The following is a 25,401-nucleotide window of genomic DNA, read 5'->3' on the forward strand; positions in this document are numbered from 1 at the left end:
TAGCGTCAAGAATATCTGTTTGTAATTTCAAAAGCACATGTTTCATTTGAAAATCTTGACTCTTTCTGAGAAAAATCAGAAAGACCAACAAGATTGGTAGCTGTTTTTTGGTTTTAGAAATTCCTTGATTAGTAAAATCAAGGCTTTGAGTACTGTAAGCCACACAGATCCAAGGAGATGACAAAGTAAAAATATCGACCTTGATGATGTGTGCAACATTTTAGTAGACAGGAAAGTAGACAGGAAAGTAGTGAGCAAGGATAGGGATAGACTTCACCTCCTTTTGTGTACCCTTGATAGAAACAAAGGGACCTGGCGCGCGGAGAAACACTAAAAACCTTTCCAAAATGGAATGGAGAAAAAAAAAAGACTGTGACCCGTTTAAACAAAGGGGTTTAAGACGCCATATTGAAAAACATGGCTCCCGCGATTTTTAGCTACCGGTGTTCGCATTCGGGAAAAATCATGGTAGTTGTAAAATCACTGCCACCAGCCATTTCGATAGAAAAGGGTAGCATTTGACTGCTACGTGAGTTTCTAGACACAGGGGATACTAGGTAACCCGTCCAGCACTCTATAGGAAGATAGTGTGTGCTGGGTCTAGGAATTTAAAAAGACTAGTAAAGTCAATTTAACCTTACATTCTCTGGGGAACAGTTTATCCCAGAGAATGTATTTATACATTTTGGAAGTCTAAAAAGACATCCCTGTGTTACTGGATGGAGGGTGCTGTGTAACACATGAAGATGTCTATGGAGTGATCTTAAAACTCCATAATCAAATAACACAAGAGTAAAACACACAAAAAAACACATGAGAGTGGGGGGGGGGAGAAAGGCTCACACTCTTTCCAAGTAAAAAAATCAAATCAAGTCCTCAAAAACCAGCAAAGTTGCTGGGGGTCTCTAAGGTGAAGGGAATTAGCACATTTTTGAGAATTCTCCCCAACACTTGTCCTCACTCCCCAGACTAAGGGACTGGAGGATTTAATCCACCCCTGGATTAATCTTACTCCAGTCGGTCAAACATTCTGGAGAGACCATCAGCATTTTGGTGATTACAACTCGACCTGTGTTCAATGGTAAAATCAAACCCCTGTAGGCTGATTGACCATCTTAACAATTTAGGATTTCCCCCCTTCATCTGCATTAACCATCCCCAAGAGTTGGTGGTCAGTCTGAATCACAAAAGTAATCCATACAAGTATGGTCTAAACTTCTTCAGTGACCACACAATAGCAAAACATTCTCTTTCAATGGTTGCCCACCTTGTTTCCGGTTCCTTCAGCTTTCTGCTGTTGAAGCAGATGGGCGCTCCCTACCTTTCCCATCCAAATAACTTGCACATTTACCTGTATTGGAAGCATCTGTTTGCACATTTAAGGTTTGGCTGTAGTCAGGAGCTTGACAAAAGGCTTTCTTAAATCCTTCAAATGCCTTGTTGCACTCCTCATTCCACCTGACCTTTTTAGGAAATTTGGGTGAGGAGACTACATTCAAGGGAGAAGCTATGGACCTATAGTTCTCTATGAAGTTCCTATAATAACCAGTGAGACCTAAGAAGGCTCTCACTTGGGTTTGAGTAGTAGGGGTGGCCCAGTCTTGTACTATTAGCTGATTAACACATTTAACCTTTGCGCTGCCTACTATTTGATCGCTGCATCTAGCCTGTATACTACAACTTACCCATGGCACCGCTCCCTATCAAACCAGCCAGGATACTACCCTGCATGATCATTTGTAATTTACTACCTTACCTAATCGCTTGCAAATACCCCTCACACATGACAGAATATCAAGCCTACAGGAGCCCACTAATGAATCAATCCAAAGAAACCTGCCTACCTAGGAAGACCGGTTGCAGCAGCACCTTGTCCATGGCTACCACATTACCCTGCTCAGCCAACATCAAGCCCACTATCTTCCTACCAGACTTCGGACAAAACTAGTGTCAAACCCACAACTAAGACCTCCCACCAACACCTTACACCTCAACAATGGATCAACCTATTTGCCCGGAAGCCCACGCCCAACATTCCTTGTCCTACCATAATTAGAAACTCTAGATTAGGTCACAGATTCCTCAAAAGACATCCTAAGCCATCCTCCAACCACTCACTGATGCAGCCCCACCATGCAGACCAGTATAAGGCTAACATCTCAAGTAACTTACATCCGTTACTGACATGCTGCTCGCCAGTTATAAGCTATACAAGTAAAGGATACTGATGTAAAAGGATACAAGTCCTGATGTCGTCTACTTCCTAACTTCAGTGACGAATCCTCAAGGAAAAACCCTTTCCACTGATTACACCCACTGACCGATGAAACATACAGGCAGGGCGAGGAATCAATTGAAAGGGAGATAATGAACACTCTCTGATCTACGTAAAGAAACAATAAGATAAGTAACATATATAGTATTAATCCCACCATATTTCCCTAGTTAGTTATCCACTAACCTTGGTTTGAAGAAGTCCAAAGCAAAGAGTTCCAGGAATCCACAAATGGAACAAAAGAAAAGGAAGTTGGTAAGGAACTACCCCGAACGGCATGAGGATCGCACTAGAGTCGTGTAGGTGCACTCTGGAAAGCGTCCTTTAGTTCTGTACACCAAATTAATTCCACATGTATGGACACTCTTCTTAGAATAAAGCCAAATGTTAGTATCTGGAAAAACCTATTCGTCCTTTAAGTGTTCAATAATAGTTCTTTCTGAACTCCAAAAAGCGGGTTTAGGATTCACCCTTGAAATAATGAAAAAATAAAGACTACCCTCTGGGTACATGAGCAACAAAAGATTTGAACTTGATTGCTAAAGGAAGAATGTTCTCAATGTTACAAATTAATCTATCACCTGGATAATGGCAGACAGGAACTCCAGCTCTTCTGCGAGTTCACCGGCTTCAGGAGGCACGTAGCTGAACGAGGTGACGAAGGAATGTAGCTGGAGACGAGGCAGAGAATACTCCTCTGATGGAAAGCCTTAGAATGCGGTGAGAATGTCTTCAGAGGAACGCTGCCATAAAGATTGGAATGCGGCGAGCGGACTTCATATAAATGCCGCCTGGAAACGATGACCGTGGCGAGCGACCATCAGCCTTCATGCCGTCCTGAAGCGCTGACTGCGGCGATCGGCCGTCACCTGAATGCCGCACTGAAATGCTGAATGAGGCAAATGGGCCTCGCACGAATACCACCATAAAGTGCTGAAGGTGGCGAGAAAGGTCTCCGCGACTGGAATGAAAGGCTCTGTAGTTCAGGACACCAAAAGTAATGGAGGAACGTAGAAACGCACATCGATAAAGAAACGCTAGAATCAACAATCAGAACGCTTCGAAGAAAGCACCTAAATACGTGCGTAGAACATGTGACTCGAGTAGAATCGCGCCACGTGACAGAGGCAGTACTGAAGCAAAGCTTCAACGTTTCTTTGTGGGGAGCTTGTTAAAGAGCCTCCATTTAGTGTAAAATGGTTTTGCTGCTGTCCTCACAGCAAATGGATTCTTACAAGAGGAGGAAGTGTGAGGCATGGCAGTTACCCAACACTCCAACTAAAAACAGCCACCAACTGCCATCACCAAACAATGAGACCGTGAAAGTATCTCATCAATGGCAGGTCACTAATAGCCCATACGCTTGACATGAATGACCTCATACTATCCAACGACCTAGACCACCTAGCCATCACGGAGACGTGGCTTCACCCAGCATCAGGCCCACTCCTATCGCTAGCCATCTCAGACCAGCACACTATTATCAGACAAGACAGAATGTCCTCCAAAAGGTGGCAGAGTCGCCATTATTGCCAAATCCTCCCTAGGTCTCAGACACGTTCCTAGCCAAACATTCCCTTTCACAGAACACCTATCAATCAAACTGCCCTCATCACCCTCACAACCATCAGAGCCCATCTGATCTACAGAACCCCTGGCCCCCTCTATTCCATTGAAGACATCACTCTACTGCTAACCAAAAATGTTAAACCAAGCTCACAAACCCTTATCCTCAGAGACTTTAACTTAGGCCTCGATGATACCAATAACAAGAACGCTCTAGTAATCAGCAACAGTTTCTCTGAACTAGGCCTCACTCAACGATTCACACAACCAACGCATTCCAAAGGGAGACAGACTGGATAGGCGACTGCAACTGTAATACAGCTATCACTGCCAACCATTCGCTCGCATGGACCGAACATCATGCCATCCTCTTCTCCATCCCGAGAAACACCCCCACTCAAGAGAAAACAACAGCCCCCCCCCCCTAGATATGCCAGCAATACAAGGAATATAACAGCCTCCAAGCTACTCCCACTACGGCAACCACTCCTACAGGCAGACACTGCCACTAACATAATCGAAGAGCATACTCAGTTGGTTAACCTCTACAATACTACCATCCTAAATGCTATTGATAAAATAGCATTGCTAAAGCTTCATAAAACCAAACCTCTTGCCCAATAAAATACATGGTTTACCCCACAGTTGAGATCACTATGAAAAATCAAAAGAGCTGCCAAAACTAGCTGGAAAAGCCTCCCTTCAGTCTCTAACAAAGAAAACCTCCTATCAGCTTCAGCTACTTACAAATCTGCTATCTTACCAGCCAAATCTGACTCCTATAATGATCGTATCCACAATGCCAAATCCAACACTAAGGAATTATTGACCATACTAAGAGAGCTAGAATCACCAACACCCCCCCGGCCCCTCAGACAAGATTGTGCTCCTACAAAGAAAAATGTAGTCCAAAAAGGCAAACATAACTAACAATCCTCCGTCACCCACCCACAACACCCACACCTCTGCCTGACCACTGAATTATTAAAATTCGCCCCACTCGGCGTCAAAGAAGTTGAAGAAATTATCCTTAGCCTAAAACCCTCCAGATGCATGGGCGACATTTGCCCTGCACCCATCATAAAAGAGACAAAGGAATTCGCTCCCTTCATTACCTCGGTAATCAACGCCACCTTCAAGTCCAATACTATCCCTGCTAACCTCACGGACGCCTGGGTTATGCCACTTCTCAAGAAACCATCCCACGACCCTAACAATCCCGCAAATTATAGACCCATCACCACGGTACCCTTCCTCCTGAAGATCATTGATGGAGTAGCATATCTGCAAATCCAGCACCACCTGGAAAGGAACAACTAGTTAGGGCTACAACAGTCCAGATTCCGCCCAAGACTCGGCACAGAAACTGCCTTGATAGAACTAGCAACCCAGATTGAATATATTAAAGATTCAGGCAACCTCGCCCTCCTTCTCTTACTAGATCTATCAGCGGCATTTGACCCAGTCGACCATAAAACCCTCTGTAACCATCTTTCCTCAGCAGCACATTTCTCGAACAATGCCATTGCCTGGATTCAATCAATTCTGAACAAAAGAACTGTAGTATTTGCACCAGCAGCTACCGCATCCTCTTCAACAGTCACTTGCGAGGTACCACAAGGCTCTTGTGTCTCCCCCACACTCTACAACATTTTAATGAAGCCCCTATTTGACAAACTTGACCAGCTAGGTATCTCATACACTAATTATGCAGACAACATAAATCCTCATCCACATCACGGGCAACCATGATATAGACACGACGACTCAATGACATTTATCTCATCATGCAAGCATGGATGGCACAAGACGGTCTCTGCATCAACGACAAGACTGAGCTTCTCCTAGTAGGTACTCAAACTAAAGCCTACAAACTCGACAACAAATTCAACACCTTCATCACTGACGGCAATAATATCAAAGTCTCAAAAGACGTCAAAACATTAGGCATGTACATCGACTCCACTCCCTCACTGGGAAGACAAATCAATGCCACAGCATCAACTACTGCCTACACATGCAAGCTCATTAACGCTTGTAGACCCTTCCTGACACCTGCCAACTGTATCACTCTGGCCAGGGCACTTGTACTAACCAAACTAGACTACTGCAATGCATTATACTTAGGCACGAGTCACAACAATCTGCGCAAACTTCAGATCAAAACAATGCACTCAGAGCAGCAACTACATTTCCAGAGAAAACTGCACAACTCGGAGATGAGGCGAAGTGTTTGCTGGCTCTCAATTAACCAAAGAATCAAGCTCAATACCCTTTCACTGACATATAAATGTATACACAACCAAGCACCTAAATACCTCTGCGACAAATTCAACTTTAACAAAAAAAAGCAGGAGGAAAAAGCATCCCGGTCCTCGCAGCCAAAACATGGAACACACTACCACCCAACATCAGACTAGAACCTTAATTTCACAAATTCCGGAAAGAAGCCAAATCTTGGCTCATACTGAATGAAAACTAACCTGCTGGTCCTGCCATACATGTTACCTTCTTGTGAATATTCTCACTGCTAACTGACGCTACTGTGCAATTATTTTGTGTCTAATAAAAAGTGTCTGTATAACAGGTGTAACACACTACCTGTAAATTGTATAAACTTTATGAATGAATATGCCCGTAACTGTAAATATGTATCTACGTATGTACCTAAGATATGTGCCCAGTTGCCTCAGGGCTCGGTGCGCTATATAAATAAAATACAATACAATACAGCTTGTACTTTGCTAGGCAATGCCCTTATTTTACCTCCTCTTACCTCATGTCCAAGGTAGACCACTTTGCTCTGACCAATTTGACATTAACTTGCCTTTATGGTGAGATGGGCCTGCTCAGGAGCTTGCAAAACATATCTTAAGTGGTCAACATGTTCTTTCCAAGTACGGCTGAACACTGCAATGTCATTCAAGTATGCCATGCAGATGTCCTCCATCCAATTCAGAACTTGATTAACCATCCTTTGGAATGTTGCAGGTGCATTCTTTAATCCAAAAGGCATTACCTTAAACTGGTAGAGGCCTGCTGAGGTTGAAAATGCAGTTTTCTCCTTGGCGTGGTCTGTCAGGGCTATTTACCAATAGCCTGACGTTAGATCAAATGTACTGAGGTACTGGGCTGAACCAAGTTTGTCCACCAGCTCATCTGTCCTAGGTAAAGGATGGGCTTCAGTCTTAGTGACTGCATCAGTCTTGGTGACTGCATTTAGAACTCTATAGTCCACACAGAATTTCAACTCCTTGGAACCTGCCTTTGGCACTAGCACAACTGGACTAGACCATGGACTGGAAGAGGGTTCTATTACCCAGAGATCAAGCATCTTGTTGACCTCTTCCTTTATGTGGGTTCTGACATGATCTGACATCCTGTAAACTCTGTGTTTAACAGGTTAACAGTCACCAGTGAGAATAATATGCTGGCCCCAAGGGGTCAGGCCTGGCGATAGTGAAAACGGGGAGGCAAACTGCTGTAACAGAAACGTGCACTCCTCCTGTTCCATTGTCAGATTAGGAGAGAGATTAACTTCTATTTTCTCATCTAAAGGTTGTCCCCTGAGCAGATCAGGTAGAGGTCCACTCTCCTCCTCCTCTTGAGCTGAAGCTAGAAGCAAAGCTCCCAGTTCTGGTCTCGAGAGAGACATAGGCTTTTAGAAAGTTGGTGTGAAAGACCCTGGGGGCCTCCTTAGGATTGCCTAAATCCACCAGATAGTTGACCTCTCCAAGTTTTCCCACAACCTTGAAGGGTCCTATCCATTTGTCCTGCAAGGCCCTCTGCCTTGTAGGTACCATAACTAAAACTTGCTGGTCTTGAATAAACTCAACCATGTTGGCCTTCTGGGCATGCCAATGCTTCACCAGAGCCTGACCTGGCTTTAGGTTATCAGATGCATCTGTCATTATTTCTCTCATTCTCCTCTGGAGACCTAACACATAGTCAGTTACTCTCACTGGCTTGGGAGAAGGAGCACTCTCCAACCCCCTCCTTAATTTGGGCCAATGGATCTCTAACTGAATGACCACAGAGAAGCTCAAAGGGACTAAATCCAACTCCCTCCCGAGGGACTTTTCTATAAGCAAAGAGACGGCATGGCAGTAGAAGTTCCCACTTTCTTCTAAGGGGTTCCTCTGAAGCACCTGTTAGGCTTCTGTGGAGAAGCCCGCCAAAAAGTGGAACAAAGGGCCCGACTTGGGTTGGAGTCACAGAAGCGAACACAAACGCCATTTTGGAACTGAGTTTCGGCAAAAATTACCACCCAGTGATTTTATATTAATGTAATAAACCGGCGGTATGTTCGAGGCTATATTAAAAAGTGGTAGCCTCGAACAATGGGAAAATCCCATAGGAAAATATTCGTGGTCGAATATAAAAAGTAGTATCCGCTGCCACCAGCCAAAACTCGATCAGGGGGGACGGAGACGTGCCCCTCGAAAAACAGACCCTGGGGCAATGGAATTGCCCCGACCAGTACGTCCACAATACGATGGTTTGTACTGGTCGGGGCAATTGAATTGCCCCGACCAGTACGTCCACAATACGATGGTTTGTACTGGTTTCTGTTCAAAATTTGGAACTAGTAAAGCCAATGGTGACTTTACATGCCCTGGGAGACAGTAGTCAGTCCCAGGGTATGGAGTCTATGTTTGGGGGGTCACTATGACATCCCTGGGTTACTGCACGGAGGGTGCGGTGTAACCCACATACCAAACAAAAATATATGAAGCCCTATGGGGTAAAGGACCCCATAGCCCATAAAACACATTCAAAGTCAAAGGAACACCTCAAATCATGTCTAAGAGTGGGAGGAAGAGAGTCTCACTCTAAGCAGGAGAGAAAAAATAAACCCCAAAAATCCAGCAAAGCTGCTGGGGGACTCACTAGGTTTGGGAAATTAGCCTTAACAGAGAATTCTCCCTAACAGCACCCATCATGCTCTTCATAGTGCGGTTAAACCTCTCTACCAATTCATTCACCTGGGGGTGGTAGGCAGTTGAGAACATGTAAGTCACTCCACAGTTTCACATGGCCTACATGTAGTGGAACATAAAATGTGATCCCGTCAGACGACTTCCTTAGGAAAACCCACCCTGGTAAAAACACCAAGTAGGGCCTTAGCAAAAGCCTGAGCTGTAACAGTCCTCAGAGGTATAGCTTCAGGATACCTGTAGCATTGTCTACTACAACCAATATAAATTGATTGCCTGAAGAGGTTGGAGGGTGGGACTCCCACCACCAGGAGAGGCACTAAAGATGCCACATTATTGGCTCCACTCTTGCCAGATATCCGACAAGTGTGACAGCTCCTACAGAATGTATCTACATCAGACCCCAACTTAGGCCAGTATAAATACAGAGAAAGCCTTTCCTTGGTCTTCTTGAAACTCAACTGACCAGCCAAATGAATCTCATGGGCTAACTGTAGGAACTGTTGTCTTGTCTCTAGATGCACAAGTCTTCTGTAGTCCCCTGGGATAGACTCAGTTGGTTCACTGTAGAAGAGGCCATCTTCCCAGTGCAACCTATGCTTCCCTGGCTCTTGCCCGTCCAGCTGGGATGCTGCTTGTTGGCGAAGACAGTCAAGAGTAGGGCACCATCTTTGACCTCTGCTGAAGTCAGCCCTACAGGGGCCACCTTCTGCCAGTAAACACTGCAGCTCAGGATGGTCTTTAGGATCCAGATTTCAAACAAGTGTAAGGTCTTCTTCCAGCTCTGAATCTTCAGCAACTGATTGAACCTTTCCTGGTTGTTCCTCACACTGAGCCTCAGCTGGTGGAGCAGTCACAGGTGTGACTTTGGACAGTCCTCTCGGGGATGTCCTTGTTGGTAGCACAGGAGTGCTTTCTGACTTGTTCCTTCAGATCTTGGGTTTCCCCTTTGTCTCATTCTTCTTTGAAATAGCAGTTAGTAATTCATGTAGACTGTGTGTTCTAGATTCCTCTAACATCCACTAGAGAGTCAGTTAAGGTACTCTCTCTGGCCTTCCTGGTCTGCTCCCGTTTCCTTTTACTGGGAGGCCTGGGGGTGCTTGATATAATTCCAAGAGTTTTTAAGTCATTCCCCAACAGGACTCTCCCAGGCACCTCACGTTGTACGCTAACAGGCATCTTGACAGTCATGCTGTTGCACTGGATGAGAGCTGGTAGTCTAGGAAGCATTTGGACAGGGCCTCCAGCAAGCTTAGTGAGGCCTTTGGGTGCCTTAGCAACATCCTCAGGTTTGAAAAAAGATTCATCCACCACTGTAATGCTGGCCCCAGTGTCTCTAATTTCAGGGGTCTCCTGACCATTTACAAGTACACTGTCCTTGTAATATTCTTTTTTGTTATCTGGAATTGAATTTATAGACATAAATTCTGCTGTTCCCACAGACACTAAAGAAACACTGGCAGAGACTCCAATGGGGTCTTCAGCCAGTTATTGAAAGTTTCCACTTGCTTTTTGTACTTCTCCCTCTGTGGAAAAGGCTAAGAAGACAGTGTGGACCCCCTGAAGTTTTACCCTTACATCCGGGATCCCCTTTCACATCGTCAGTAGACCCACAAGCATAACATTTTCCAAATGTTTCAACAAATGGGGGTCTCTGCTGACCTCCCTCTGGTTTGGTACCAGAGGTTTCACTAGGCTGATTCGGTTTCCCTTGTGGTTCACCCTTTTTCTGTTTGGGGCCCTCTTTTGGATTGGAGGTATAAGAATTCTGTTTGACATCTTTCTTTTGCTGCTTCCCATCATCCTTCTTCTGCGTTGTCCCAGAATCATTGCGAGTAGCCCTGTTGGCAACCCACAAGTCAGCAGCCTTTGCCAACTTCTTTGGATCAATATCCTTAGAATCAGCCAAGTGCTGTCTCGGCTCAGGAGAGCAGGCACCAAAAATAGATTCCAACAAAATTAGATTTCTCATTCCTTCAAAAGTGTTAACTCTGTAACCCTTTACCCAACCATCTAAGTTCTTCAAACATTCACACACCCAGGTAGCCCAAGGGGTACCATCATGCTTTTTGAGGGTCCTAAACCTCTTAAGGTACTGGGAAGGAATTTTCCCAAAGCTAGGTTCACATTTTCAAACTCCAATCTTTTAAGTTCCCCCACCTCCATTAAAGCATCAGTTGCAACCTGGGGAAGCCTAGACAAAAGCCAGGGAATCGGCAGATTTCCTGTGAAACCCTGAATCCCATAGTTCTACTCAAAAGCAGCCAACCAATTCAAAATATCACGTCTCACCTCATAATGCTCACAGCTTCTTTAGGCATGCAAGTCCTCTGAGGACTGGAAGACCTAGAAGACTCTGGTATAGAACCATTTTCAAGAGGCAATTACTTCATTTCAAGAACATGATGCATTTCCATTTCTCCGAGTTGGATTTCTTGATGTTTACTTTATGTTTGCATTGGGAGCCTTTTGAACTCAAGTCAAATTGAGAGACAAATCCTGGACTCAGTACTGGACCTGGCAGGGTCCCTGTGGCTATAGCTTGAAGCCAAAAGCAAGTAGAGGTGCAGTGAAGCTCACATCCTGAGACTCCTCCGACTCTTCTAGCTCATCAATAACAGAGTTGAACTCTGAATCATTATCATCCTCACCAACACTATCCACATTTGCGGAGGGGTTAGGGGTTATAGCTCTATCTCCCAGTCTTTGATGATTCTACAATTTCTCAATCAATTAATTTGTATTGCCTTTAACAGAGAGAGACCTGACTTTACACATATCTTTCAGTTGATCTACTGTTAGAATGATCAGGGCTTCCTGTTTGAAATTATCCATATTTGGCATTTTAAAACAATTGCTTTTCTAGTGATGCTTAGCCTTGTGAAGGTTATTTGAACAGAAGTAAGAGCAGCACTCTCAATGTAACAACTATACTTTATTCTCACTCCTTGCCACCAGTGTTAGGCAGAATTGCATGCAGTACCCTCTGGGACCACCACATACAATTAGGACTACAGGTGTAAGCAAAACCAACCTTTTGTATAAGTCTGTACTACACAGTTTGTGGTAGTGAGCTGAGCAGCCAGGCTTATCTCAAGAGGGAATGTGAGCAGTACAAGAGGTTACACAGAGGTCTTACAATCACAGTGGTTCAAATAGACACCTTTACTCAGGGTTTCTTGGTAAAAGACTTATTCATTTATTACACAATCATTTAAAAAACATTCACTAGAAGGAGGCAACTTCATATTATACACAAATAAACTTCACCACCAATCCAATAAGTTTCTGAGCAAATTAGGCTCCCTTGAAATAGGAGCAAATAGCATTTCAGTTACTTTAAATAGGAGGGTAAAGGCACAAGTAAATAAACTAGCTCACAAATACTTTCTTAGGCATTGCAAATAGTTTCCGTTCACTGGATGACTCGATTCAGTTCAATAGGCCTATGACAAAGTCAATGGACTAGTTTCGTGGATAGGAAAGAGCAGTTCTTGAAGTAAACGGTAAAGTCTTTGCCAAAGTTCTCAGAAGTAGTTTGTACGAAAAAGAATCATATGTTGGGTCACAAGCTGATTACGCCTGCAAGTTGGGAAAGTTCCACAAACTTTCACAGCGAGAGAGGCGTTCCAATAGAGTTGGCACAGTACCTTAATATGGAGCAAAAGATGCAGCAGAAGATGTTGGTTCCTGGCAGTTCCTACAGATCGCACTGTTCCTGAGCCTCAGTCATGGGGACAAGAGGGAGGACGTCGGGGGACTCCTGCACTGCACGGGATCGTCTGAAAACGCTGACAAAATGGAGTCACTTCAGTTCGAGTAGCTGTCGTCAAGCACACAAGCTGTTAATCCTAACCAGCTCAGAGAATGGTATCCAGGTGGCTTAAAAGTTGATTAGTCCCACCAACTCAAAAGGAAGAAGTCATCCTTGAAGGGGCTTCTCTGTCGAGGTGAACTTGGCAATTCGGACCTGCAGCAGTACTTCACCGGGCAAACCAATAGTCCAGGAGTTGCAGCAGCCGTCCTCTTCCAGCTCGTCTTCGGTTCTTTCATTCTAGTGGTTGACTCTGCTTTCCAGTCCAAAAGACTTGCCTTTTAAACAGTTTTTGCCCATTAATTCCAGCCTAGCTGCCACTCACCCGGCAGGGTGGTTGTCCTTCAGGCAGCCAATCATGCCAGAGTGCATTTGGGTCTCCTAGGAGACTAAGCACAGGGAGTTTCGGGCACCCCCCTCAGTTTCTGCTCACCCCAGACACTCAGAAGCCAGAGGCGGTCTTCAGTCCTGAAGCCCATCAAAGGCATAGAAATAAAGGGACCAAACCTAGTTTGGCACGCAGAGACAAACACTAGAAGGACCTTTCCGAAAAGAAATTGTGAAAAACACAGTTTAAACAAAGGGGCTTAAGGCGCCATCTTGAAAAACATGGCTCCCGTGATTTTTAGCTACCGGTGTTCACGGTCGGGAAAAATCATGGTAGTTCGTTGTAAAACCACTGCCACCAGCCATTTCGATAGAAAAAGGGTAGCATTTGACTGCTACATGAGTTTCTAGACAAGAGGATACTACATAACCCCTCTAGCACTCTATAGGGAGATTGTGTGTGCCGGGTCTAGGAATTTAAAAAGACTAGTAAAGTCAATTTAACCTTACATTCTCTGGGTAACAGTAGTTTATCCCAGAGAAGGTATTTACACCCTTGGGAAGTCTAAAAAGACATCCCTGTGTTACTGCACTGAGGGTGCTGTGTAACACACATGAAAAGATGCCTATGGAGTGATCTTAAAAATCCATAATCAAAGAACACAAGAGTAAAACACACATCAAAATACATGATTTGGGGAAAAAAGGCTCACTCTTTCCAGGTAAAAAAAAAGCCCTCAAAATCCAGCAAAGTTGCTGGGGGTCTCTAAGGTGAAGGCAATTGGCACATTTTTGAGAATTCTCCCCAACACCTGCGTTTGGCCTGGTAAAGCCCTGATGGAGTGCCTGATCTGCAAAGGCCATTTGTGTTGCTTCAACCCTTGGACTGGTGGCACCAACCAGTCTCGAGGATCCAGAGCCTTCGAAAGGGTCCCTGGACCAGCCTGTGAACTGACCAGCTCTCCAGTGGGCCACCTCGCTGGAATAAGACGGAAAATGACTGTTTTGCTATTGCCCTATTTATTTTGAGAAAGGTTCTTGAGCAGCCGAAACATGTGTAAACCAGGAATAAAGGGCTACTGTGACTGTGAAAATAGGAATAAAGGGTTTTGTGACTTAGAAAAAACATGTGTGGCGCAATCCTTGAGTGGCAGACCACTGATCACCTCGCTAAAAGTATTTCTGTTCTGCCTTTTCGCCCGGAAACCTCAGTGGTCGCTAGCTTGTGCCATAAATTGCCTTCCTGCAAACGTTCAGCTTCCCATCAAGGGATACTGTCCTCATTGCTGTTTGGTGACCGCCGGTGGAAATCGCTTCCTTGTGTCCTATGAGGTGTTCAGAAGAGTCCTGCATTGTTGAATCCTGCTTGCCTTCTTCGCCAGAGTTTGCATCCTGCACCAGCAGCAGAACAGAGAAATCTTCAGCCTGCAACCCGTAGACATCCTGCAACAGAAGCAAATGGCAGGAAAACCGACAGACAGCGACTCCCAGTTGACCCACCGAGACAATTGTCAAAATCAGAGTCGTGGGGGGGGGGGGGAGGTGGAGGGTGAGTACTCAAAGCATTCAGCCGTCCCCGTCTTCTATAATAAATCTTAGAATAAACGTTGACTTATTTCATCGCTTTGTGATTGTCGATCAAAATGTTTTCCCTAAAGATAAGAAAATAATTGTACTGACCTGTAACATGGTTGAAGTATCTTCTGTAACATTTTCACCACCACAAGAACTCTTACAACATTTGACCCCTCTCCTAATAAGCAGCTTGCTGACCTTTGAGTACAAGGCCACATACATCATAGGTATTGGACTTATAAAGTTAGGGTTTCATTCTTGCGACTTTGTTTCATTCTACTGCATCATTACCTTATTTTGTGCTGTCTAAGTTATTGTATGGATTCCTACAAACATAAAGGTGACTGTACCTGCTTCTTTAATTTCTTAGTTTGTGTTTTGGGCCTATAATAAATATAGTATTGTTGTACTTACCTGACTAAGCCTTGACCACTCTACATGCTTGTTTTCCTAAAGTCCACCTGAGGTAAGACTTCATAAAACTATCCCTTGGCATTCAGGTCCCCAACTCTTAGTACAAGTCTGTCCTACTCAAGGAACTTTGGTAGAGTGGCAGAGCAGTCAGGCTCATCATAGGAGGAAGATGTGAGCAGTAGGTAAGCACACTGAACCCAGTTAGTACAGTAGTCCAAAGAAACACTTATCCCTAATAAAGTTATATTAACATATATATTTATTATAGTTACACAAGGAATGCCTTAAACTACTCACTTAATCAACATACATAGGAATAATTACACTTTCCAAAGATCACTGCTTAGTTGGTATTTGCGTGCGGTACAATTGTTACAGCGTTTGACACTAATGACAGTTCTACCGTATTAGCAGTACGAGCGCGCACTCGCGCAAAGACAAAGATATACAGTAATTGTATTCAGTTAGCAAAACCACATAGGAAGTCTTTTAGGAAGGAAAAGGATTGGTTAGTCATACCGTAGCAGAGCTTAACGTTCTAGAGGTGGTTTCTCAGCAAACTAAAACTTGTAAAGTCCTATCCCTAACTCTATGCAAAAGTCAGTTTGGAGAGGGTTCAAAGTCTTACGAAGCAGCAGAACAGCCAATGTGGCTGTGGATCCCTTCAGTCTCTAGTACAAGATACAAGAAGAGTTAACACAATGTTAGAGACCCTGCAAAAGGACTCACTAAAGAGACAGAAGACGGCATCTTGGGTCAGAGGTAAAAGTGGACACCCTGGACACCCCTTTGTGCACTCCAACATGCAGAAGAGACTAATTGGTTTAAGGCAAGCAAAACCTTTTTACCCGACAGTAGCTTAGGTTAGAAGACATGTTTGCGGCTGTATACTCCTCTGTGTAGCAGCGATGGACCCGGTCTCTGGATTCCTCGGTCTGGTGACGAAGACAGACTCTGACGGGGATGTTGCAGCAGCAGTCTTGAGAGAGGACCCTTGGCACAGACTTCTTCAGCTTCTTTGGTCGGTCTGCAGTTTTGATGCCTTTTTCTCAGCACCAACAAATGACAGTCTTAGCCCGGTCAATCTTCGACTCCTGGAGTCCTGCACTCTGGCGGGGGGGGGGCTTGGATAAGTCAGATGGTGAGTCTCTGGAGGTTCACCTGGAGCTCAGCAAAGACTTGGAAGGATTCAGACTTTCAAAGATGATGCACTGCAATTGGGTCAGAGGTCTCCTGGTATTCGCGGTCTGCAGCTCTGCAAAGGCACTGCTCCATGGGAGATGGCTCAGATTGTAGTTCGTCTCAGGGCTAGTTGGTCCCACCAGCCAAAGGAAAGGAGTCGTCCCCTTCGAAAGCTCCTCCGAGTAGAAATCGGGGTCATGACAGCAGGGGTGGCTTCACAGTGATGCAAAGGGTCTGCAGGCATCTCTGGTCATCCTCTTCTTAGGTTACTTTGAGTTTCCAGTGATCAACTTTCCTTTCACCTCAGGATCCTCACCTTTTATTCATTTTCAGCACACACTCCTCTGCAATATCTCTCACCAGTTTACAGAAAGGGGTGGGCGGCTGTCCAATCGGGACAGCCAGCCCCCCACAGTGGGCACTGGTTCCATTCAGGCACTCAGGTAGAAAAAGGCCAGTGGGTGAGGGGGACTCCTCCCCCACTTCCTGCCTACCCAGACACACTGGAGCCTAGGCGGGGACACCCAAGGGTTCCAGCCAAATGCAAAACACACACAGACCTCCCCCTCCTAGAATGGTAGAAGAAGGGCTAACAAAGGGCAACCACGCTAGAAGTGGCGAAAAAAGAAAGGAGTCACCATGTTAGAATATAGGTGACCCTATTGTGCACAACCTAGACTGAATGGAGTCTGCAATAAAAAATAGCACAATAGTTGGTAGAACACGTCCACTGCCACCAGCCTAATGGGTTTTGACCGGATTTGGATTATAGGTTCCCTCTGTTTTTGGAGTCTGACAAACTCCATAGGCATCTACTTTTTGTATGGTGAAACAGCACCATCAGTGCAGTATTACTGAGAAATCCCCCAAGAATAGTAAAGTGAAATTGACTAATTACCTTTTCTCTTTGTAGGTCCAGCACACACCATCTTATGTGGAGTGCTGGGGGTTATCCTACATTGTCATGCAACATTTTATATGTTACCCCCACTACTTTAAATGGCTGGTGGCAGTGGTGTAAATTGTCCTACCATTGTGCTTTTCTATCGCAGGCTGAACTCTCAGCTGCAGTATAGCACCCATGGGTGTCCATTTTGTCAAAATGGCCAGGTCTTCTTTTTCCGCCATTTTCTGTTTGTGAGGTCTTTCTTGGTTTTTATTCTGTTTGTCGAGGCAGACTTGAGCGCTTTGTTTGTTTTGCCTTTGGCGGGCTTCAGTTTCCCAAACTCCCTGTGCTTTGTCACTAGGAATGTATGAATGCAACCAGTCCTGATTGGCTGACTGTCCTTTCAGGACAGCCACCGTGCTGTGTGATCGACAGCCTAGGTTGTGCATGAATGGGAGAAACCTGCTTAAAAGGCAAGGGTTTTGGGACTAGAGGCAGAGTTGACCATTGGGAGAGACACCTGTTGAATAAACAGTGAACAAAGCTTGCTGCATCCTCCTGGACCTTTGAATTACCCGGTGAAGCCCTGCTGCTGTGCTGAAACTTCTTTTTCTGATCGACAAGAGAAGCTCCAGAAGGGATGACCTCTTCCCTTGGGTTAGTGGGACCAACTAACCCAGAGACGAACTCCACCGGACCATCTTCCCTGATTGGCTATACTTCTTTGCTCCTGCAAGAACCGAGTGCTAGGGGTCGAGAAATCCGTAGTCGAGTGCAACGTCTGCAATCCGGCCAGAAGCTCCAGGAGTCTCCTAAGGACCCTCCAGAAGCAGGACGACCAGAGCTCGAGTACCCTCACCAGAGTGCAGGACCTAAGAAGTGAAGGAAGCCCAACCGAGATCCACGGTGGTGCCGTTTACCGAGCGCTGAAACCACAAAGTGCTGCTGATCCGAAAAGAGCCGTTTGCTGCAGGCGACCTCCAAATTGCTGTCGCAGGAGCCCTCCAGACGTCCTCCCTCTTGTCCCCACGACTGCAAATGATTGCAACAATAATTTGAAATTAAGACTGCTAATAGAACATGTTCATATGCAGTACTTAATACTTAATAGCCATCTACACCACGCGTTATTCTAGTAAAGGAAATTTGCAGGACCATTAACGTCATTTGACATTAAGTGGTTGTTTACAGGAAATGTTGAGGAAATCGACTGTCAGCAGGACATTTTTAGACACATAGGACAGGTCAAGTTGTTCAAAAATATAAGTAGGACTAAAACATTATCAGGGGTTTCAGGTTGTCGAGCAAAATATTTTAAAGAAATGTAGTGCAAATGTTTGGACAGTGAAATTGGTCAAAAATCGAGCACTGATTTTTCAGGTGTACTTTGGGGGTTCTGCCTGGGGATTTTCTGGGATTTTTTAATGGCAAATGGTGCATTCCTAAGCATACAAGACCAGCAATACCGTTCCACAGCCATTAATTACTGCATTGTGGATGGTCTTTTTTTCAGGAATGTTATGAAATTTTGCATTTGTACAAAGAGTGGAACCACGAAGATTATGTCCGACAAAGGCTCGTTGGCGATGCCTATGCTCGAAAAGGTGGCATTGGAAATAATTACTAATTCACATGAAATAAAGATATTCTCTTAATACTGTTAAACAGTCCATAGGACACAAAGGAAAGTGTCAGTTTGAGTCTTTGCGAGAAACTATCTGGGACAGAGCTAATGGCAAAGAGCGTCCCAACGTTCAAGTTATAGAAAGGGACATTGCATCGTTCAATGTAGAATCTCGAATAGAAAAATTAGCCATGATTTAATGAGTGGTGTGCACACTGCTGGTCAGAGTTATAGTTTCAAAATGGCATATAGAAATCGCCAAAAGACAAAAAAGAATTTGTGTAACAATGGGAGGTTTTTTGAAGGACACCAAATTGTTTTAGGTTTAATGCAGTTGTCAAGTAGTCCTTGGACCACCAGCCCCCCACAGTTATAGTCCAATTTTCTTACTGGACATTGCCATTAAGATCTTCTCAAAATGCTTGTTGCTCAGGCTGGAGGTGTGAACGCAAAGAAACAATATATTGAAGCCCTTCCAAACAGTTCTGAGCACCATCAGGAAGGAATACAGAAAGTTTAAGGGAGGGAGATTTTGGGATTTTTTCAGATTAAGAAAAATCATTTGATTGATAGAATCATGGTGTGGCATAATTTACATTTTATTAAGGTCCCTAATGGTTTATTAAATCATTTCCAATTGTGATATGCAGTCATCTCACTGTGTCTGATATACAAGATCAGGGAATTATGAATTGTTTTCCACCACCAATAAAGGTGAAAAGCAGGGATGTCAATTGGCCCCAATTTATTCAATGTATTCCTTTCAGACATTGATTCTAGTACTACTCTTAGGAAAGTGAACCACCCCCCCCACCTCCCCTCTGAAGGGTACATTTTATAGCATGTGTCTTAATGCTGAAGACACATCTATTTTGGACTTACCCCCGGCAGGTTGTGGGATGTTTTAACCCACTTTTGCTCTGCGGCATCATTGTGTTAGCATAGTGCCAGAAACATCAAAATGGCCACAAAACCCCTGTGAGCGCCAAAAACTCGGAAAATCGTGCTTTGCAACACACAAAAAGATGTTTGCACAATCTGCCACACATGTTGTCAGTCACTCCTGGAATATGTCACTGTGTTCCACGACAAGTGAAAATGGAGTACAGAAGGAAAAAACAGTGTTTTACTAAGGAAAGCCCAGAATCTTGCTTTAAATCCCTTTTTCTTTGTTGCTGAAACTGCAAAAGGCCGGTACAAAACACCCTCAAACATCCAAAATTCTTGCTGGGTGCTAAAATTCATTTAGTGAATCATTGTGAATTTGCAAGGTCCTGAAACGCTGAAAGCATAAAGGGATTTCCACAGCAAAAGTGGCCTGACTGTGGATGCCAAAATCTCTGTGCAGCAGAGGACTGCAGAGATGACAGATGTCAGGCAGCCTGCCTGATTAAACCGAGAACCTTAAACATGTATAAACTGAAATCAAATGTTTGCAATCTAAGAGGCCTGTTGACGGTAACCTATGTTGTAATTGTTTTGATACCATGGTTTCAAATCTTGAATCAGAATTCTAGCTGCTATTTGAAATCACAGGTTTGTTTTAAGCTAAGGAAAAATGCAACAGAATTACAATTAAATCAAGCCTGGCTAAAGCCAAACAAACTGGAATAACAGGTTTCCTCACAGACAGAAGGCCTTTTCCTCCAGCAGGAAATCGCACCAAAGCGAGAATTATAGGCTTTGGAAAGAACCTGGTCTACAGAGACAGAAGGGAACAATGAACAGCTACTACTGAGGAAATGCAAGGTGTGAGGACAGTCATAAATGGCCTCTGCCAAGAGCAAATAGGGAGGAGACTGCTTCTGGACTGCAGGAGACAACAGGAGGCGGACCCAAACAGCCATCTTTGGCTGAACATTAACAAAGGAAATTTTGTTTAAAGACTTATAATTTGCCAGTGAAAATTGTGAAAAATATAAAAGTAACAGATTTCTGAATCTAAATTTTGGCTGTACGTTTCAAGAGGCAGCAAAATCATGTGTCATGTTCTGGAAAGAAACAGCAGAAAATGTGATTTTACACCAAATGTATTTCTGCTCGAAGTATGAAACTTATGCCCATGTTAAACACGCACACTTGTAGAAATGTTCTTATAAATGGGACATTGTGTTCCTGATGAAAAGGGCAAAATTCTGTGAAAAGCTAGAGACAAGATCCCACGGCTACAGGGTTTTCGGGGATAGCTGCCGTATACAATATGTAATCTGTATATGTGATTGTTATAGAGGTTGCACATGTGTAAATATGTATGGTGCCAAAAGTAGATTTTGTGTTCAAGGGGCGGATTCTCAGCCTCATAAAACCACATCATAAAGGTGACACACGGGGGGCGTGGCCTGCACGCATGGAGTGAAGTCAACAACCCGCCGTGCTCCTGCCCATGATCCTACAACGGCCGATATAACGGCGTCTGAACTAAAAGATCCGAGACACAAATCAACGTGCTCGCAGGAGAACCCTTTTGCCGCATTTGACCGTGTCGCGGGAAAAAAATCGGCACCAGCAACGCAGTGAACGGAGCATCGGAAAAGGCACCCCGGTGGCACCCAAGATGGCGGCTTCCAGTACGGAGGCTGACGGAGTGCCGCGACAGTGAGACGGACTAGAGTGCCGGAACGAAGCACGACTAACACCGGCACGAGCGTTGTGACCTCGGTGCATACACGGCGTACAGAACGCGAGGGGGGATCCCAGTTGGCGGACGAGCACAGGAGGTAGCGGGGAATCCCAGCGGTGCACTGAAGCGGGGACGGAGCGGACCGTTCGGTGCCTGCTCCTGCCGGCGCCTGTTAAGAGGATCGCCGAGTCGTCCGGTCGGGAGACCGCGAGTGCTGTCAACGGATAACTCCTCGCAGCACGGTCCCATCGGTTGGAGGCGGAAGGTGAACCCGATTGCTGGAAACAACTGAGGCACGCTGGGGATAGTCCCATACACGCATCTGGTTGTCTTAACCGGTAGAAGGAACCACAAAGCACCCACAATACGGAGGATCCACAGAAGGTAATTCTATGCCTGAAATTTGGCGGGTTAAGTAATACGCCAGGCGAGCCTCTGGACTAAGCGGCTGGGGCTGAACGCACCACCACCATCCGGGAACCCGCATCAGTCTGTTGCACTGCTCCCTATTAACCCAAATACCGCCCCTCAGTGCCACAGATCTTACCAGGGCAAGAGACACCGCTAACCAGACGGGACCGCCGGAGGCATCTAACGGTTGGGGAGAATTGAATAATCACACGTGTGCCCAAAAGGTAGAGCTCCCACCCCGCCTGCCGGTGGCACAAAATACGAAGACTAGAGGCCAAATACAGCTCATAAAGCCCGGTGGGTTAGATACTGGATCCGCACTGGACATGTAACCATATACCGCCCGATCAAGGGCCACCCGCAACAAACCTCTGGTCACAGGCTAAAGCTTATAGCGTAGATTACAAGTCTGGATCCCCCAAACCGGGCCATGTCGCCTCCAAAGAACAGATCAAAAACGGCGACGATGGACGCCTTCACAACGACTTTGCAAAGGCAGCAACCAACGCAGGAGATCACTCCCCCGACTGAGACACCCACTCTGGTGGCGGACCCCCGAGACACTCAAATCCTGCAGGCTATTGCGGCCCTACGAACTTCCATGGAAGATAAGATAGGAGAAATTAGGTCAGACATACAGCTAATGAGGCAAGACGCCCGCAACCTGACGGAAAGGGTGACCAAAACTGAAGCCTCCCTACAAGAAACCAGTGAGGACACACGTGAACTGAAGGCAAAAGTCCAAGAACTGGAATCAATAGTGGCTAGACTGGAATCTCGCTCCGAGGACGCGGAAGGACGCGCCCACCGCAATAATGTTCGAATTCTTGGGATTCCGGAAGACATGGAGGGCCTGAACCCCACTGAGTTCATCGAATTGCTGCTACTTCAGGAAATTGGAGCAGGCAAACTCACCCAGGGATTCTCTGTGGAACGTGCCCACAGATCTCTCCAGAAAAGGCCGCCACCTGGTTCATACCCACGCCCAATAATAGCTAAAATTTTAAACTTCCGAGATAGAGAGGTAATATTGCGGTTCTCAAGAGAAGGCGGAGAGATCAGAAGGAACGATTCTCTAATAGTCATATACCCTGATTACACCCCCACGGTGCAACGAGCACGGAACTCCTTCGTACCGATAAAAGCTAAACTACGGGAACTCAATCTGAAGTATATGCTGCTGTACCCAGCCAGACTCAAAATACTGTACAAAGGGAAGGCAATCTTCCTTGAAACTCCGGCGGCTGCAAATATGTGGCTTGAACACAACAACCTCGCCGATGACACGGAAAAATTCGAGAAAGGAAACAAGCGATAAAGGAACGATTGAAACTGCCTGAGAAAAGGATCACGACACTAAGCAATCACGACATTGTCTGCGGAGCCTGAATTAACGCTGCAACGAACAGAAGTCTTAATTGGGCAGGAGCACGAGGGCCCAAGTGCAGGAACGCCAGCGACCCGCCCCACCCAATACAGTGTTGGCCGAATGCCTACACACCACCCGTACCGAAAGGCCTGGAGAGGCCGCGGAGGCTCGGGAGCCCCCGAGCGTTGTGAGTTTGAAACAACTGCTGGGGGCAGTTACTTGTTGTTCCCTTTGGTTAATACATCCTTCGAGATGAAAGTTGAGAAAGTTGGTAAGTCTCCGAACGTCAATATGAGGATAAGGGATGGGAGGGTGGAAATAGTGGACTTGATGGGTTTGAACCTACAGCTAAGGGGACTTTGTGGGGACTCAGCCAAGTTAACAGATGGCCACTATGAGAGGTGGATTGACCCCGGACCCCTTCTGAAACCACTATGGCTGGTCAATTCAGGATAATGACATGGAATGTGCGGGGCCTGGGCACCTATCTCCGCAGAAATAGGATTAAATCCTACCTGCATAGGAAAAAAGTGGATATAGCTCTGCTACAAGAGACGCACTGCACTGCCGAGTCAGAGGCGAAGATCAGGGAACACTGGGTGGGACAGGGCTTTGGGGCCTCCTACTCCAGATTTGCAAGAGGGGTTTACACCTGGATCAACCCCCAGGTACCGTTCCGACTCACCAAGATGGAAAAAGACCCAGAAGGCAGATATGTGGTAATATGGGGGACCTTTGAGCAGATGGAAATATGTATTGTGAATTCGTACTTCCCCAATCACAATATCCCAACGCACTTGAGGGAGCTGAGTACCAAAATGCTACAATATAGGAATGGCTTCTTTATATGGGGGGGTGATTTCAATTGTGTCCACAACCCAACGCTGGATAGGTCCTGGCCTCCAACAAGGGGGCCCTCCACTGCCACCACGTCCCTGAAAGCTATGACTGATGAACTAGATCTGGCAGATGTTTGGCGGGAAATGCACCCAGAGGAAAGAGGTTATTCGTACTTCTCGTCTCCACATGCCCTTCATACTAGGTTAGATTATTTCTTTGTGGGTAGAGAGCACTTACCTCAGATAAGGGATGCGCAATATCTGGGAAGAACCATTTCAGACCATTCTCCACTCCTAATGGAATGGAATCACACTGGCCCAAAACCTCCCATCCCCATGTGGAGAATGCCGGTGGAAGCCCTGAAAGATCCGGCATTTAAAGAGGAGCTGCATGAGTCCATAGACAATTTCATATCAGAAAATACTGGGAGCGTAGACCACGTCAGTACTCTATGGGATGCCCTAAAAGTAGTAACGCGAGGAGAAGTCATTGCTAAGGCGGGTGGCATCAGGAAACTATTGCGCAGCGAATTAAGCAGGAAGGAACAGGAAATTGTGAAACTGGAAGCTGCCCCAATAGACACCCCGAAGAGGGAAGAAGAACTTAGTATGCTTAGAGAGAATTGCGCTGAAGCATGGAGCAGATTAGCTAGATTTGACTTTGTCGCTAGAACAAACAAAGCACACGCAGAAGCAGACAAACCTGGCCGGTTACTAGCTTGGCTCTGCAAGAAAGAACACCCCAGACACATAACCACCACACTGCGGGATGAATTTGATGAAACTCACAACACTCAACAGGGTGTTAATGATACTTTTACGAGTTTCTACATGCAATTATACTCTCACACTGATCGAGTCCCCCAAGACCAAATACTAGATACTCTTGATGAGATTGGCCTGCCTAAACTAACTCCCACACAATCTGAGACCTTAGACATGGGCATCACACCCGAGGACATAACTGAGGCAATTAGATCCCTGGCTACATGTAAAGCCCCGGGCAGCGATGGGCTGCCTCCGGAATTTTACAAGGCATATGAACCCTCCTTAACACCGCTATTACATGAAGTCTTCTTGGAATCTTATGAAAGGGGGACCCTACCTGATGGCATGAAGGAAACTCTGGTCGTCCCAATGCTCAAGCCCAATAAACCCGCAGATAGGTGCAACTCTTACCGCCCCCTTGCTATGCTTAATTATGACGTTAAAATACTTACATCAATTCTAGCTAAGAGGCTATCCAGAGTAATTGGAGACATAATACATACGGACCAGAACGGCTTTGTGCCTGGCCGTAACACGACCATGAATCTGCGCAGGCTCCAGCACATAATAGCTCAAACCGACACAAGACAGGAATGTTATGCACTACTGTCCTTAGACGCCATCAAGGCATTCGATTCTATTTATTGGGAGTGGCTGGTGGCAGTTCTGGAGGGATTCGGCTTTGGCCAGGGGTTCATTAGGTGGATTAAGATCCTTTATAATAAACCAAGAGCACGACTAAAATCTGGGAGATATGTGTCGGAGGCCTGGGACATCTGTAGGGGAACTAGGCA

The sequence above is a fragment of the Ambystoma mexicanum genome, chromosome 10 (genome assembly GCF_040938575.1).
Source record: "Ambystoma mexicanum isolate Mex_15411 chromosome 10, UKY_AmexF1_1, whole genome shotgun sequence".
Taxonomy (NCBI): Eukaryota; Metazoa; Chordata; class Amphibia; order Caudata; family Ambystomatidae; genus Ambystoma; species Ambystoma mexicanum.